Source organism: Etheostoma spectabile, chromosome 12 (genome assembly GCF_008692095.1).
Source record: "Etheostoma spectabile isolate EspeVRDwgs_2016 chromosome 12, UIUC_Espe_1.0, whole genome shotgun sequence".
NCBI classification, from domain to species: domain Eukaryota; kingdom Metazoa; phylum Chordata; class Actinopteri; order Perciformes; family Percidae; genus Etheostoma; species Etheostoma spectabile.
The window spans coordinates 25,579,218-25,594,748 of NC_045744.1; the positions used below are offsets into that span (position 1 = coordinate 25,579,218).

General features: G+C 43.0%; 1 protein-coding gene across 3 annotated transcripts in view; it reads right to left on the reverse strand.

The window, feature by feature from the left end:
- LOC116699149 (SPRY domain-containing SOCS box protein 4) overlaps nt 1–15,531 on the reverse strand; it is an 89,202-nt gene that overhangs the window by 46,956 nt on the left and 26,715 nt on the right. The window contains exon 1 of one of the 3 annotated variants that reach the window (XM_032531574.1): nt 5,790–6,123. The exons of the other annotated variants lie outside the window; for them this stretch is intronic. The gene's annotated coding sequence lies outside the window, so the exon portion shown is untranslated. Of the gene's footprint in view, nt 1–5,789; nt 6,124–15,531 lie in introns of those variants that run through there. 3 annotated transcript variants of the gene reach the window in all.

Genomic DNA, 15,531 nt, shown 5'->3' on the forward strand with positions numbered 1-15,531 from the left:
TGTGTGTGTGTGTGTGTGTGTGTGTGTGTGTGTGTGTGTGTGTGCGTGCTTGAGCCTGTGTTTTATTTACTGTCCAACAAGACAGGCAGGCTTTGAAGTAACACACACACACCAGCTCACACACAGAGACAGAAAACTGCCGAGGAACCTCTCAGTCATATGCGGCACCACCCTTGGAGAACAGACCCGATATGTCTGTGGACCTTTCCATTCCCGTTGTCACTCCCTGATGTGAGTTGAGTGCAGATTTGAGTCGTGCAGGCATCACTTTACGACAAGTAGCCTACAAGATGCTAACGAGAAACTTCTTTAATGTCAATCCAATAAAAATGGACCTACTTATTGAAGTTGGTTCACTGCTGGCTACAAGCTAGCATCAAACAGAACAAAGGCTGTCAGTTGAATGGCATTTTGAGCTAACGTTAGCAATCAAACAGAAAAGTTTATTATTTCATGGATTTCACAAATTTCAGTATGACATATTATGCTGTAAACCGTTTACATCTGAGCATGCGCAACTCATATCTGCACTCGACTGACATCGGGGAGTGACAACCGTGTACATGTGTTACCAAATCCTTTCAAATTCTCCAGAGAATTCAATACAACCAGGCTTGGGGAGCGTTAGAGAATTCAGACACAAAGAAGTAACTGTATTCTATTAAAATGATAATCAAAATACCAATACATTTAGTAAAAATTTATTTTATTTTGTATACAAAACAGAAAGGGGGAACATCACAGTACAGTGCAAGTTATTATGCCCATATTTGGCAATGAGATAAACCAGAAGTAACGGAAAGTTAAATCAAGCTACTTTAATATTTTGGTACTTGGATTTGGTTACTGACTTTATTTTTTAAACAGGCAATGAGTAATTGTATTGAAGCATTTTTAAAGATACCCTCCCAACCCTGCTTACATGACTAACAGAAACAGTTTCTGAGTAATGTTGGGTACAGTAGTCTTTACTGTACATGTGTGACTCAAGTCCCACAAGTTATCATCCCAGCCACCTGCAGACGCTGTGCAGACACGGCGCTAAAACGCAGCATGGAAACATGGGAAACATGGTCTTCATTTAGCAAGAAGATTGATAACACTGTCATACAGTATCTGTATGTTCAATATAAGGTTCAAGCTAGCCTTAGAGCTTAGCTTAGCAAAAAGACTAGTTGGCCTGGCTCTATTAAAAAAAATTCAAAATGTAAAAAAAAAAAAAGATATTCACGTCCCCAAGACAGCTTAGACACCAGGGACATTCATTTGGAAAGACAGACCTGGCAATGAAATATTTAATGAACTGCAACTGAAATCCATCTGAATGTGTCTCATGTTATCAGATGAGAAAGACAGCAGCTTCCTTCTGAAATATTGAGGGGGGCTTTTCTCAGGGAATGGCAATGAGTCTGCATTACAATATGCCGGCAGTTAGCAAAATGAACTTTTGGATTCACCTTCCAAGGTTTAGTGAACTTGCATTATTCTGGTTGTAGTGCATTCTGGTTTAAGTGCAGAATTAGGAAGGAAGTTCATTTTAAAAAGTGCTCGCTCACTGATACGTTGCTCAAGCTTGAAATTCATTGTGAAAAGCAGTAGAAGGCCAAAAGTTGAATATTGAGAAAGGCCAAACTCATTTTCTGGGTCTTTTTATAACAGATGTATTGTAATTTTGCTCATCCTTTTTTTACCCAAAGACTTCCTCACAGCCTACTCCCAGACCATATCACTTTTTACCATAATTACCCAACCGATTTAAAACCACTAAGACCTTATTTGAATCTTAACTGTCATGCTGAAGTATAATCTTCCTATGACTTCTAAAAAATGAATCACAAAGTGGTGACTTCTTCCACTTTCTACTCCCGGTGTATAAAAAAAGAGCTCACAAACACACAGAAAAACAGCCACACACGTATATTATATCTCTTCATAGCAACAGCTGTACCCACCAGATTAAACAAACTACCATCCTCTCTACATTGCTGACATTCATTCCTACTGAGGGAATCCCTTGGTAGCCGAAGATGCCAGAGCTAGACATAAACTGTACCGTCTGGATGTCAAAATACAGAGACACTCCAGACTGGGCTGGAGGCAAGAAGTGGCACACTCATTTAGACATCTTTGGACTTATTAGGCAGTTATAGAAGAAGATATTAGTGTTCTTCCAGCCCTGTCTCACTTTGTGGGTTTGGCTTTTTAACTTTTTTTCCTCACACATCTCTATTTTCACCAACTTCCTATCCCACTGCGTTCTCTACTTTTGTCCCTATTCACCTATACATTTGTCTGTTGCCTGTGTCTCTGTCCAACTGTGCCAGCAAATCCAAGGCACCAAGCAGAGCTGACACCCTCATCAATTGGTACAAATGATCCCAGGCCTGCCACCAAAATGCCCCAGCGGCTACCATTCGGCAATCAATGCGAGCTCAGCACGCAGGGAAGGCACGGTCTGCAAAACACTGCACACAAGCAAATTCACACGCACAAGTATACATGCTTACTGACAGACACAACCCCCCCCCCCACAGACACACACACACACACACCACACACAACACACAGTCGTGTCTGCCTATCTTTGTGGGACCAGTCATTGACATAATGCTTCCCTAGCCCCTTACCCTAACCTTAACCATCAAACCTAAATGCCTAACCCTCACCCTCACCCTAACCCAAACCATAACCTAACTCTAACCCTACTCCTAAAACCAAGTCTTAGTCCTCAAAAAGCCCTTTAACGGTATGGGGACCAGCATTTTGTCCCCACAAAGCACTCAGGTCCCCATAAGTATACTGTTTCACAATTTTTGGTCCCCACAAATGTAGCTATACCTAGACCACCACACCACACACACACACCCCCACACACACACACACACACACACACACACACACACACACACACACACACACACACACACACACACACACACACACACACACACACAAGATGAGATTGACTATGCATGTATTGTAGAAAGGACCTTTTTACATAATGCTGATGGTTACCTTTAGTGAAATTTTCCTGATGCATCACTTTTATGTATCCCCACCCCGGTCAGAAAAGCTGAGTCTCTCCCTTTCTTTCTTCCATCACAGTCTGAACTCTCTTTTCAGTAAATCCAGTTACCGTGTCCCAAATGAATCATATTCCATCTCCCACCTCTTCCTCCTTGTCTTAAATGAATCTGCTGTTCTCTTGAAAATTCCCTCCTAAAACTCCCTCGCTGTCTCTCTTAAATATCAAACTTGCATCATTGGTGATCTAGGAATTGAAACCAACAATAGCTGCCAAAAAAAAAAATGCAGTGTTTGTAGACTGAAATACAGAGGATGTCCCGCGCACGCACGCACACGCACACGCGCACACCACACACCACACACACACACACACCACACACACACACACACACACACACACACACACCCACACACCCACCCAGTTTGCTGCTAAGTTCTTATATTCCTCTCATGCCTGCTGTGACACCTTAAATCCATGGTGCCCAGACCATTAGTGCTACAGTGATTGAGCACTCTTTTACGGACACCTACGCAAAACCTAATCATCTTTCTCTCTCACACACACACACATATGGACACACACACACACACACACACACACACACACACAAGGCCTTGACGGTGCCATCCATAAAGCTCTCTCTGGGGTCACAGCAGATTCCCGTGGCAGATTCACAACCCTAGCAGTAATGAAACTGAATCCAAGTCTGCCTGAATATGACGCACTGATGCTGCCTCGCTCATTTAACATCGGACCTGCCTGCACAAGAGTATGATGAAACAAGTCACACCCACACGAGTCAAACACAACCCATGAATTATTTATTTATTTTACGCTGACGTGATGGAATGACATAGAAAACAATATTTGGGCCACTCTTTTCCGCTGGCTTCACTGTATGGTTTATGGTTTAACACTTAAGAGAAGGAGACTGAGGACCTGGGAGGTCTTTATAGAGCTGAAACAATACATTCCTCTAATTCTAATATTCAACTAATTGTTTAGGTTATTTATGAAGTCAGAGGTTCTGAAATGTTTTTTCAGGGACTCCTGCACTGACACAAATAAGACCACCACTGCCCCCATTTAGTTAGCTTTATGAACCGGTGATCGGATTCTAAACCCAAATGACATGCAGTAGGGCTCCCTTGGGGGCCGAGGACCCCACTTTGAGAATGACTGTGTTTAGCAACAAGAAAAGTCTACAGCCATGCTAGTATCACAGTGATGCTTTCAGCTAAATGCCAAGTCTGACCTTATGATGGGAACCATATCAATTCATTCAATGGTTGTTGAGATATTTTAGCCTGGAGACAGACCGACGCTTTTATCTCTAGAGGGGTGATGCTAGCATTGCTATAAATACCAAACAGTTGTCGTTTCCAGCTCTCAAATGTGAGGATTTGCTGCTTTTCTCCATTTTATTTTCTTTAGACTAAGCAACTCATCAAACAGCCAGATTGAACAATAATCGACAGTTAATGGAAATAATTGCACCATTAGCTCTGTGACACACGGGCGCACACACACACGCTCACTCATTATGATTGAGGCACTTGTCTGTCTCACCATGGTGTTCTCTTCGCAAAGTGGAACCCCGGGTGCAGTGCCGGGACATTTGACAGGAAAATTACATCCACACAAGCCTTTATACACACAACCAGCGTCAGCCTGCCGCTGACAAACCTCCCCACTGTTCTCACAATGCAACCAGAGAAAGAGAGAAAACAAAGAAAAAAAACAAATGGAGGAAACTAAAAACAGTGCCGTAAAAAAGGCGATTATTTAAATAGAGGGACTAACTATAAAAAGCGGGCAGAGGCTGCCGTGGAGGAAGGCTGTATGAATTGGACAGAAAAAAAGAGAACACAAACAATGGGAGAGATGAAGAGAGAGAGAGAGAGAGAGAGAGAGAGAGAAAGAGAGACAGAAAGAAAGAGAGAGAGAGAGAGAGAGAGAAAAACTGAGGTCAGCAGCTGACAAAACAAAAGGATAAAGTCAGAAAGGAGGGCTGCTATCTCTCTATCCCAGGATGGACCACACAAACACACCCTCCCATCCTCCAATCCATAGACTAAACACACACTCTGTGAGAAAAGCTACTGCAGAAAGTGTGGACCAAGGCTTCAGATTAGGGGTGTTTGTAACGTATAGACAGTGTGTTTAAAAATAGAAAGCAGGATCTATCCTATTATTGTATGAGTGAGTGGGGGAAATTCTAGGGGAGCTTATCCCCAAACTCTCTATCTCTCCCAAACAAAAGCGCACACACATAAACACACACGCACACACACACACACAGGCACACACACACACTCAGGCACACAGGCACACAGGGGTATCCCAGTTGGCCAGCTGAGGCTCAAGACCATTAAGAGAATTAAAGGCGACAGGAGATGAGCAAGAAGGGGGAGAGAGAGGGAGGCTGAGTTCATGGTAGCATCCAGAGACAAGAGAATGTTGAGTGTATGATCAAAGGTAAAAAGAAACTGCTGATCTTGTTGTTTAATAAAATACCCGAATTAAGAAAAATGAAAATCTGATCACACTTAACAGCTAAATAGTTGTAACTCTCAGACATGCTTGTAAATAAATAACCACACTGCATCACATACAGCTGTATCGGCTCCTCTATTTCTTCTACAAATACACACACACACACACACACACACCAGAAATAGCAACTATCTCTTTCAGTGAGACATATTTCAGCGATGACACACTACACCTTGTAGACAACACGACAGATCAAACAGCTTACAGCGTATCTCCAGTGACTCTTGTCATGTCTCGCGGCGTGTAGCTGTCCAGTCCATGTTCAAATCCAGCCAAGAGACAGCTAAACTCCTCCAGCCAGCCACCGGCAAAGAAGAGCACCCGACCAGACAGGAGGAAGAAGAGACCAGCTGCCGGCAAGTCTGACTGAGAGAGAGAGAGAGAGAGAAAGAGAGAGAGAGAGAGAGAGAGAGAGAGAGAGAGAAAAGAGCAAGCTGCCCACCTCTCCCTCCTGTTCCCTCCCTTGTTCCCTCCCTCTTTCCCTTCCCTGGAGCTTATCTGTCCCGAGGCTATCACTTCTTCCTTATCCCCCCCCCCCCCCCCCCCCCCCCCCCCTCTGCACAACACACATGTTCACATGTGATATCACGAATATCACTGAAGAATAACACTCTATTAAAATAAGTCATGAATATCAAGTGTGCCATAAAATGATCTCCTATCTAAAGAAGAAGTACTCAATCAGCAGTAACCGAGGAATGGTCCTCTTGGGTTAGATGAATGACCGGGTTATGCATGGGAAGGATGGGAGGGATGATGGGAGTACAGTAGGTGGAAATCTGCCAGCGTACAACTGGTCAGAATAAGGCTTTTTTCTTCTGGTTAACTTTTGTCAAAATTGCAACAACAGTAAAAAGCAAGAGAAAATGTGTCTCCTCATCCATCCACAAATACTGTAGGTCTTCCTGATAGTAGGCTACTTGCCATGTCGAAGTCCTCAGTGGTTCAAAGGTTGTGTTGCTGCAGTTGTTTTTGGCGTTGTTGCTTTCAACTGCTCTCTTTTCTTTCAGAGTCAAAAGCCACTGCAGCTGCGTGGGAAGGGGCAGTTATAACCTATGGTTGTATTGGAAAAACTGAGACATTTCCCTTTGTTTGTCCCATTCGTTTACACGCAAACGGAGAATTCGCCTCAGAAAATTAATCTTTGTAAAAACTCCCGCCAGAGTGGAGATTTTGGAAATCTTCGTTTGGACGATTGAATGTAAACTGACACAAACGGAAGTTTAAGGTATAGACAGTGAAAGAAATGGACCAACAGATCCCATTGCTCTGGACGGAGACCAGTGAAGGACATTAGAAGCTCTTCTCCGGTGATAGCTTAGCGTTACTGCGCAAAGTTGTAAGTCTTCTGGTAGCTGTGCCAAGAGAAATCTCAATCATTACCAATCAGCAGAGATTGAGAGCATAGGTATATTGTATGCTACCTATAACATAGGCACAGGCTAATTATTGTTAACTAAAATGCTAGTTAACATTAGTAATTAAACCTAAACAGCTAATGTAAGTCAAAACTGTCCACGAGCTTCTCCTGACAATACGGTGATTTGTCGACTATGTGTCAGCAAGTCACGTGGTTGTGACACATTCGTTAGCCTATTTTTACAAAAACGCCCGCTACGAACCATAACGTGAGGTATGAGGTAATGGAGCCTTTTATACATTGTTGTGTTTCTTTATAAATAACAGTGGCCAACTTGACTTTTTAAAGGCTTCAAATGTAAAGTTATTCGCTGTCAAAGTGGCGCCAAAATGAATGGCAGTCAATGGAATGCTAACGGCGGGTGAGTGCTTTGTAGCATTAAAATGGCGCCATAGGAGCTACACTTCGTGGATGCCCACTTACCCCCTTGGTTTAAGCAGCTGTAGGCAGCCACCTACAGGTTTGGCATGCTCTTGACACCATTAACGGCAAATATACATGGGTACATGTTACCGAACATTTTTGTGAAAACTGACAGCTGTGCACAATGTTTTTTTTGAAAACGGAGAGGTTGAAATGTCTCTTTATGAAAATATCCGGCCACGTGTGAACATAGCCTCATACCGTACATGCACAAATACCCCGGTTGCTAAAGGAGTTATCTGGGTCTGTTATCGGCAGAGGTGGGTAGAGTAGCCAAAAATTATACTCAAGTAAAAGTACTGTTACTTCCGAATAATATGGACTCAAGAAAGTAAAAGTAGTCATCCAAATAATTACTTGAGTAAGAATAAAAAGTACTTGATGAAAAAACTACTCCAGTATGAGTAACTTGGAGTAACGTCTGATTTATTTTCTTAACCAGCATCAATCAGACCGACAAAGCACAAAATAATCATCTTTAGGCAAACTATAGTTCATCCAATCAATAAAAATAATTAAATAATTTTTAATTACAAAATAGCTTACTTGAGAGACTTGTCACATCAAATGGGGATGGATACTGCATGTGTAAACATACTTTATGTAACCTAAAAGACAAACATCCACCTCTCCACAGCAAAAACTAAACACTACCGCTACGTCTCCTCAGGTTAGACTTGAGTTGTTGAACGCTCACAGTCCGTTTGTTTTGGTAGACCTGTGTTATGCACACCGCTACGTTATGCGTGTGCATAACGTAGCTGCTGTTTCACACTTTTCCTAAAAGGTATCCATGCTTTCACTATGAGCGGGGGGGGGGGGGGGGGGGGGGGGGGGGGGGGGGGGGGGGGTCTGCGCTGCCTTGGCGACGTTTGATTATGACGTCTTTGCTTTGCTACGACTGTAAAGCTAACCTGTCCCGCTGCTGAAACGAGTATGGTCACGTGATTGCACAACGACGTGTGATTGGTTAAGCACAGACAAGACTCTCTCTGTCAAAATAAAACATTAAAATGAGATGTACGCGGGGGTAAAAACAATGAAGCATAGTAACGAGTAACGAGCTCATTGTAGCCTAATGTAGCGGAGTAAGAGTACAGTTTATTTTTCACTAATCTACTCAAGTAAAAGTAAAAGTATAGTGATTTAAAACTACTCCTAGAAGTACAATTTTTTCAAAAACTTACTCAAGTAAATGTAACGGACTAAATGTAACTCGTTACTACCCACCTCTGGTTATCGGGGTATGAGAACTTAGCCAGGATAAGAAGTTTACAAGGCGTTTGAAAAACCAGTTATTGCCTTGACCCGAATATGATTGGGGTATTAAACTGAATGTAAACACACTAATGAAGACGAATGGTTCTTTCCCCAATGTGCAATTATTTTTGTTCAGTTGTCATTTTTTGTCAATTTCCACCCTACATCCAGTGTTGCCTGGGAAGCGCCTCGCTCAGTTTTGTTCCGCTCTATTGCTCTCTATTCTTTCCTTTTTCGCATCTGCACATTACTGCATAACTTGGCTCTGAGGTGATGTGATGACTAAGTTCATTTATCAGCCTTTGGTTGTTGGAGCCTTTTCCCGCGGAGCTACATCAGTCATTCACAAAGTCCCCGAAGTGAAGACAGAGTTGGGGGTAGCACATGTATATGTTCCAAAAAACTCCCATTGACACTGCTCACATATGGACACTTTTTTTTACTTCCAGCTGGCATTTAAAACAAATCCCCATCAAATCATCAATTCTCGTGCACTTACACACATATAAATGATTCATTTCTGCATCAACATTAATTATGCCTAGTTATTCTCAGATGGGGCACTGTAAGTTGTGTGTGTAGGCCTAGGTGCAGCGCTGTCCGTACTGAAATCAATAGAGAGACAGACGGGAAAAAAGTGCTTGGAACTAAATTATATGTATTTCTTTTATATGTATTATTGATTTAATGTGATTATCCAATCCATATCAACCCTTTTCCGTAAATGTCTCTGCCGTCTGTCTGCAGCAGCAGAGCGCAAAACAGCTGGCTAACCTGCCTGCCAGGCTGACTGATAGACAGCAGAAGTTAACTAAACTAAAAATAGTTTTCATGTCGGCACCATGGGAAGAAAACAACAGAAGAAATCCTTCCTCACCCGCCCGCAAAAGTCTGTAGACTAGTCTGGATCAATGGCACCAGGCTTTGCCCCTCTGCTTCCGCTCTGTGTGTGTTGCCAACATCCATTCGCTTTGGGAAACAACAACAGCCTTCGAGCTAGCAAGCTGTACGCTGAAAATGGCAAGTTTTGAAGAAAATTTGGACTGTGCAACAAGACAGTCCTTCTTGGTTCTTTAAGGGAATGATTGTAAAAATTACAAAGAATATGTATATAGCATTTCCTCTCACTGGGGCGTTTTGGGACCGGTTGGTGGGATTGCTGTGGACAAAATACACACGGTGATACACTGCCAGTGAGGTTTAACTATGTATCCAGCTCATTTAAATATCTCCTGTTACTGTATTGTGTGAACAATTAACTTCATTTAATATTGTATGTGGCGGGATGCAAATGTTTCACCAAAACAAGTTCCTCCCCGAGACTAATTTGCAGTGCCATCTTCTTTTCAAACAACCCAGAGCGCTCTTTCTCCCATCCCACAATGTATGTGTGGAGTAGCCAGACCTTACTCCACAGTGCTGTGGACATAGGTCTGGCCATGCGAGACTATCCGAGGACCGACTGATGCGACCCCCACACGTTGGAGCTTCGACTACATTCAAATACTTTCCAGCAGAGCTTCAAAGCCCCGAAAGTGTTATTTGGGACTACAGTGTTTGCAGTCATGCAGGACGGAGGCCCAGCCAACTTACTTCCTGTATGGACTTCCTTTTCCCAGGCCTGCAGCAACCACCAGGGAACCAAAACCCCCCACCCCCCCACAGCTCCTCCTCTCCCACTATATCATTGCATCACATGTCTGCCCAGGCATTTTAAAGTAGCATGCAATACGAGAGACTTCTGCTCTCAGGCATTTACAATTTACAATGAGAGGATTCATTTAATTAGGAGCTGGGGAAAATCAGCACACACACACAAACACACACACATACACATGTACACAAATGCACATCACACGTTTAAAGGAATAGCATAACATTTTGGGAAAACCTTTCTTTTAGTAAACTCTGTGTACACATTCAATGTACTCAATGCTGAGGTCATGCGTAGAGCCCCGGTGATACTTGGAGCAAAGTCTCATGTTGTGTCAAGCCTTCTTAGTGTTTTAAAAATAGAGATTTAGATGCTATCATAGTAGTGCTCCTAGCACTCCCATTCAAAAGGCCATTTGACCGAAAACAGAGAATACAGTAAATCTTAAAAGTGGCGCTTCTGTCCTAACTATGCATTTAAACAAAAGTTTGACTCCAGTACATTCACAAAAAGAACCTAGGTTGCATTTCGGCGAGAGTAATGCTTTAAGGTGACCTGACCAATTTAGTGGCAAGTCACTCGTCTGAGTTATGCTCCGGACCACACACAAAGCCAGTCAATTGGCCTCATTCAAACAGAGTTGGAAAAGAAGAAATGTGCAGATCTGCACAAACACAGACCGGCGGCCATGGATCACCTGAATCAGACGTATGGGTTAAACGCATTACCTTTGCCCCGCACACTCATGGAATTCATAAGTGTGCATACACACCTCAACCAACCGATGTAGGTCAATGGTTTTGAATGTGAGGAGTCACTGTAGGCTTAACATAATACACACAGGTAGGGAGGAGGGGGCTTTGAAGCTAGGTCAGAAATCTGGAAATAGACTCTGAGGCTCCGTTTCCACTAAAGTCGTGCTGCTGTGAAGCCAAGTTCAGGTTCTATGGTTTGGGGAAATATTGCATGATGATGATTTCCCCAGTAAAATAAAGATTTGCCACCTAAAGACCTTCCATAAAACCTGTCAACCCTTTTTAGAACATACTGGCACCCTGGCTATTATTAAAGAAACTGAACTGAACTCCCCCTTCCCCCTTGCCCCTTTATTCATATAATTAGTTTTATTTAAGCTCATGTTGTCTGAAGTTTATTTCCCCTGACTCATATTTATTTCTTTTTTTCTGTGTGTTTTCCTGTTCTGGTCTGCAGGTGCGAGAATGAGACTCCTAAGTAGGTGGGTGAGAAGAGGGGCCGACCTCCGAGAGGAAAAGGGACCCAGAACAGGTGGGAGTGGGTGTGGGGTTTGCAATAGATAACCACAGAACACTGTTAACACTACTGCCAAGTGTGAACAAACTGTTTGTATTGTCAGGCAGTCGTGTGCACGCAAAATAACTTTCAATTCGTGGTTGTTTATGTAGCCTAATTGCTGTAATCCTGTCACTTCTGTATATGCAATCCTGTTTGCTGAAGAAATCCCACCATCAATTCTTTCAGAAAAAGGCCAATTAAGTGTTGTTACTTCCCAGTCCCAGAAGAGGATTGTGGTAGTTTGGATTTGGATTGCCACGAAAAGGCACGCCCTGGCAATGCCTCCCTGATACTAAGCTTTAAAGACAGTGTGCCCATAGACAGGTTCAATTTAAGAGCTTATGAGGGCTCAGCTTATTATTTTACTGCTGTTTATTTACAGTTTAATTTGCATGTAAAGTACAAACTCACAAACTCAGCCCCCTAATTCTGTTGGATTAGAGGCTTTTCTGGGTTTTAGTTTCGGAAAGGCTTTGCTTCAAACCAGTGATCTCCAAAATTAATCACAGCAATAACATACTGTATATGAAGTTCCTTTGAGGTGCCGATAGATTAACATTGTGTGTTAAAGATACAGCCCTCAATTTATTTTATTTTTATTTTATTTTCTAAACTAAAAACAATTTGGTTCATCATGAATCTCAGGTCTAACTTTGTTTTGAGGCTGATAACTTTGTTGTACAGCGTGTGTATGCAGAGAAATTCAGAAGGCAGGTTTTCTGTAAATATGCAGAAAAATGTCTAGTTTACAGGGGATTTTTGTTTTTTCTGCAACGTCAGTGTCCATGCATATAACTATGTGAATTGTCAGTACACTCCTTCCAACAAACCTAGAACAAATTCCTGTGCATGTGTTGAAATATTGAACTAATAAAGGAATTCAACCTCACTTCTATCATCCAGAATAAGAAACCAAATGCCCTGTCCAGACCTGAAATTAACGTGCATCCTGAGGAATCCCATCACAAGTGGACAGCTCCAAATGTTATGTTTGCGTGTCAAATCAACGACGTAGCCCCCGCAGACCCCAAAAATGTGGAACTTTGCGTTAAGGCGACGTAGACCGCAAGGCCTGTGATTGGTCAACTCGTCCTGTGAGTTGACAGTCGGTGTTTCAAGCAGCCTACTGCGGGGAGTAGCAACATGCCAGTTCACCGACATAAGATCAGACATTTTTTGGTTACAATGACGTGGTTATCCGTTTGTAAAGTATCTATGTGTCAGTAACGTTTTGAAATTAGCACTTCGCCAGCAAGCGGTCACCTAATTTGTGGGCAGTTGTGCTAAAGTATGCTTGCTAACACAACATAAACTGGAACTTTGCCCAGAAATGGCGCAATTGACTCACCGGAAACCACACCCCCCCTAGCGTTCTGGCGGTGAAATGCACAGCGATGCAAAGACAAGTGTTCAACCCTGACGCAGAACTCTGAAAAGGTCACGACGCCGTAGGAGCCACGCTGTAGCTACAACAGCCTAACACCTACAACAGTTAACACCTGGCAGTAGAATGTTTCCCGACATGTGTCTTAAGTGACCATGTATGATCAAATCTCATTTCCCTGCTCTTTATATATATATATATATATACACCCGACATATTTCCCTTAAAAGTGTGTTTTCTTATTGTTGTGTGTGTCTAAATTTCAGTTGTTATTCTCACATAAATCATACATTATTTAGCCTATTACAGAAACATACAACAACTAATGAAAAAGCGCTGCCTACAGTCTTTGTCTGAGTGCTGAAGGGCGTACTTTTCTCCACCCAACGGCCGTATGTGTGTAACATGTTCAGATTTTCGGATACATTTTATGAACATGATAAAAAGGGGATTCCCGGCGACCTCAGGCGTGTTTCAGGCTGCCGGGGGCCAGGTCCTGGCAGAGCGCCGGAACAAAAATAACGACACATCCCCGAGAATATGATAAAACAATCCAAAACACACAGTTCACTCTCAGTGGTGTGTGTGACATGAGAAATACCTTTCTGTAGTTATGTAGTATGTCAGTTCAGAAGTGGCCCTCCAATGTGGCCCAGGATACACTCCAGTACACACTCCTAAAAGAATGTGGCCATATGTGGTCCAGACCAGCTACAAATGTGGTCTGAGCGATCCGATCTCAATGCGTCCTCAATGCGTCTTGGATGCAGTCACACCAGCACGTAGAGCTAGCCACTTGGACTGATGTTAACGCCAGGGTTGAACAGAGAGATGCAGTTTGACATTAAAGCTTGAAATGGAGGATTGAACCAGCGGTACATCCCCCATCTTCTCTGCTGGACCCTGCCGTAAATTGCCCCCCTGATTTTCTGCCTCAGGGCACATTCACACTTAAGGGACCCCATGGGTCTGGGGAGAGTTTGTGTGTGTGTGTGTGTGTGTGTGTGTGTGTGTGTGTGTGTGTGTGTGTGTGTGTTAATCTGCAGGACAATAGGGGCCCTGTCCTCAACCCACACATAGAATTAGAGCTAGGGGGCTCACAGCTGAGCAGCTTAATGACAACAGAAACTGGAAGTGTGTATGTATTTTTGTTTGTCTGTGTGTGTGTGTGTGTGTGTGTGTGTGTGTGTGTGTGTGTGTGTGTGTGTGTGTGTGTGTGTGTGTGTGTGTGTGTACGCTGCCTCCTGCCAACACACGTGTCAAACACAAAGCCATCCAACTGTCCACATGGCCCAAGGGAGAAGGATCAACAGCGAGGGAGGGATAGATGGATGGACGGAGGGATAATTGGAAGGGGAGAAGAGCAGTACAGAAGAAAGGCACTGGCAGGAACAAGGGTCTTAAATGTGCAGCCTCGGGGTGAAGGGTGAGAACAGTTAGAGGGAGAGAAAAGGGGAGGAGTGCGAAAAAAAGGAAACATTGGATGGTGGGATTACTGTGTACAGATGGCTGAGACAAAACAAGAGGAGACGGCCAGTTTGGACGAGGTAATAGAGAAAGAGGGATAATGAAGGACACATGGGTGGATTTTGTCATCAAACGATCAGCTGTTGTTTTCACACATGGACACCCTAATTATCTATTCTCATCTAAAAATGCTCACAATGTAAACAAATAGTTGGATAGTACAGGAAATGCATGTCCAATGTATTGAGTTAGGTAAGAAGATCATTGGCCACTTGTGTTTTCATTGGAGGTTACCGTGTGTGCTGGACTATTTCTTGGCCATCGGAGACTCCAGGAAGGTCACTGCACCCCGCCAAGACATAGTCCCTCACATAACCCATCGTAAAAACCACAACATGTTCTTTTGACACTTTAAGCTGTTCCTTGTTTCCAGTCTCTATGCTTTAAAAGGCTAGGCTAATCGTCACCTGACTGTACATTCATATTTAGCGTACGAACATGAGTGTGACATCGATCTCAGTTAACTAATTCTCAGCTGAAAAAGATAAAGATGAACTACTCCTTTACACTCAAACCTTAACTGTATTCGAACATCATCAACCATGAAGTAATAATTTGCTAAATTCGTCCTCATTCGTCACTTTAAATGATTATTGCTTAGATGTTTTCGGTACCCAGGGAAGGTTTCCTGCAAAGTTTCCAGTGTAACAAGAAAAACCAGCCTGTAGTAGATAGTACGTAATCTATAGGATTCTTTAACACCCGCTTTTTCATTTTCATCTTGTAAAGACAACACTGGTATTCCCCCTAGTTTTGGCTTGACCACTTCTACTTTTCAGCACGCTGAGTGATTGTCTACTTTACTGAATTGGCTGTTGATGTAAAGTAGTAGAAACTCACACTCTAGGGGCGTTGGAAATAATCAGTGCATCGATGAAATCCCAGTGAAGCTCAAACTCACTGATACTTTCTTTGTCAATCCTTGGTGGCTGTACCCAAACCGCTGTTGCTAATGCAAGAAACAT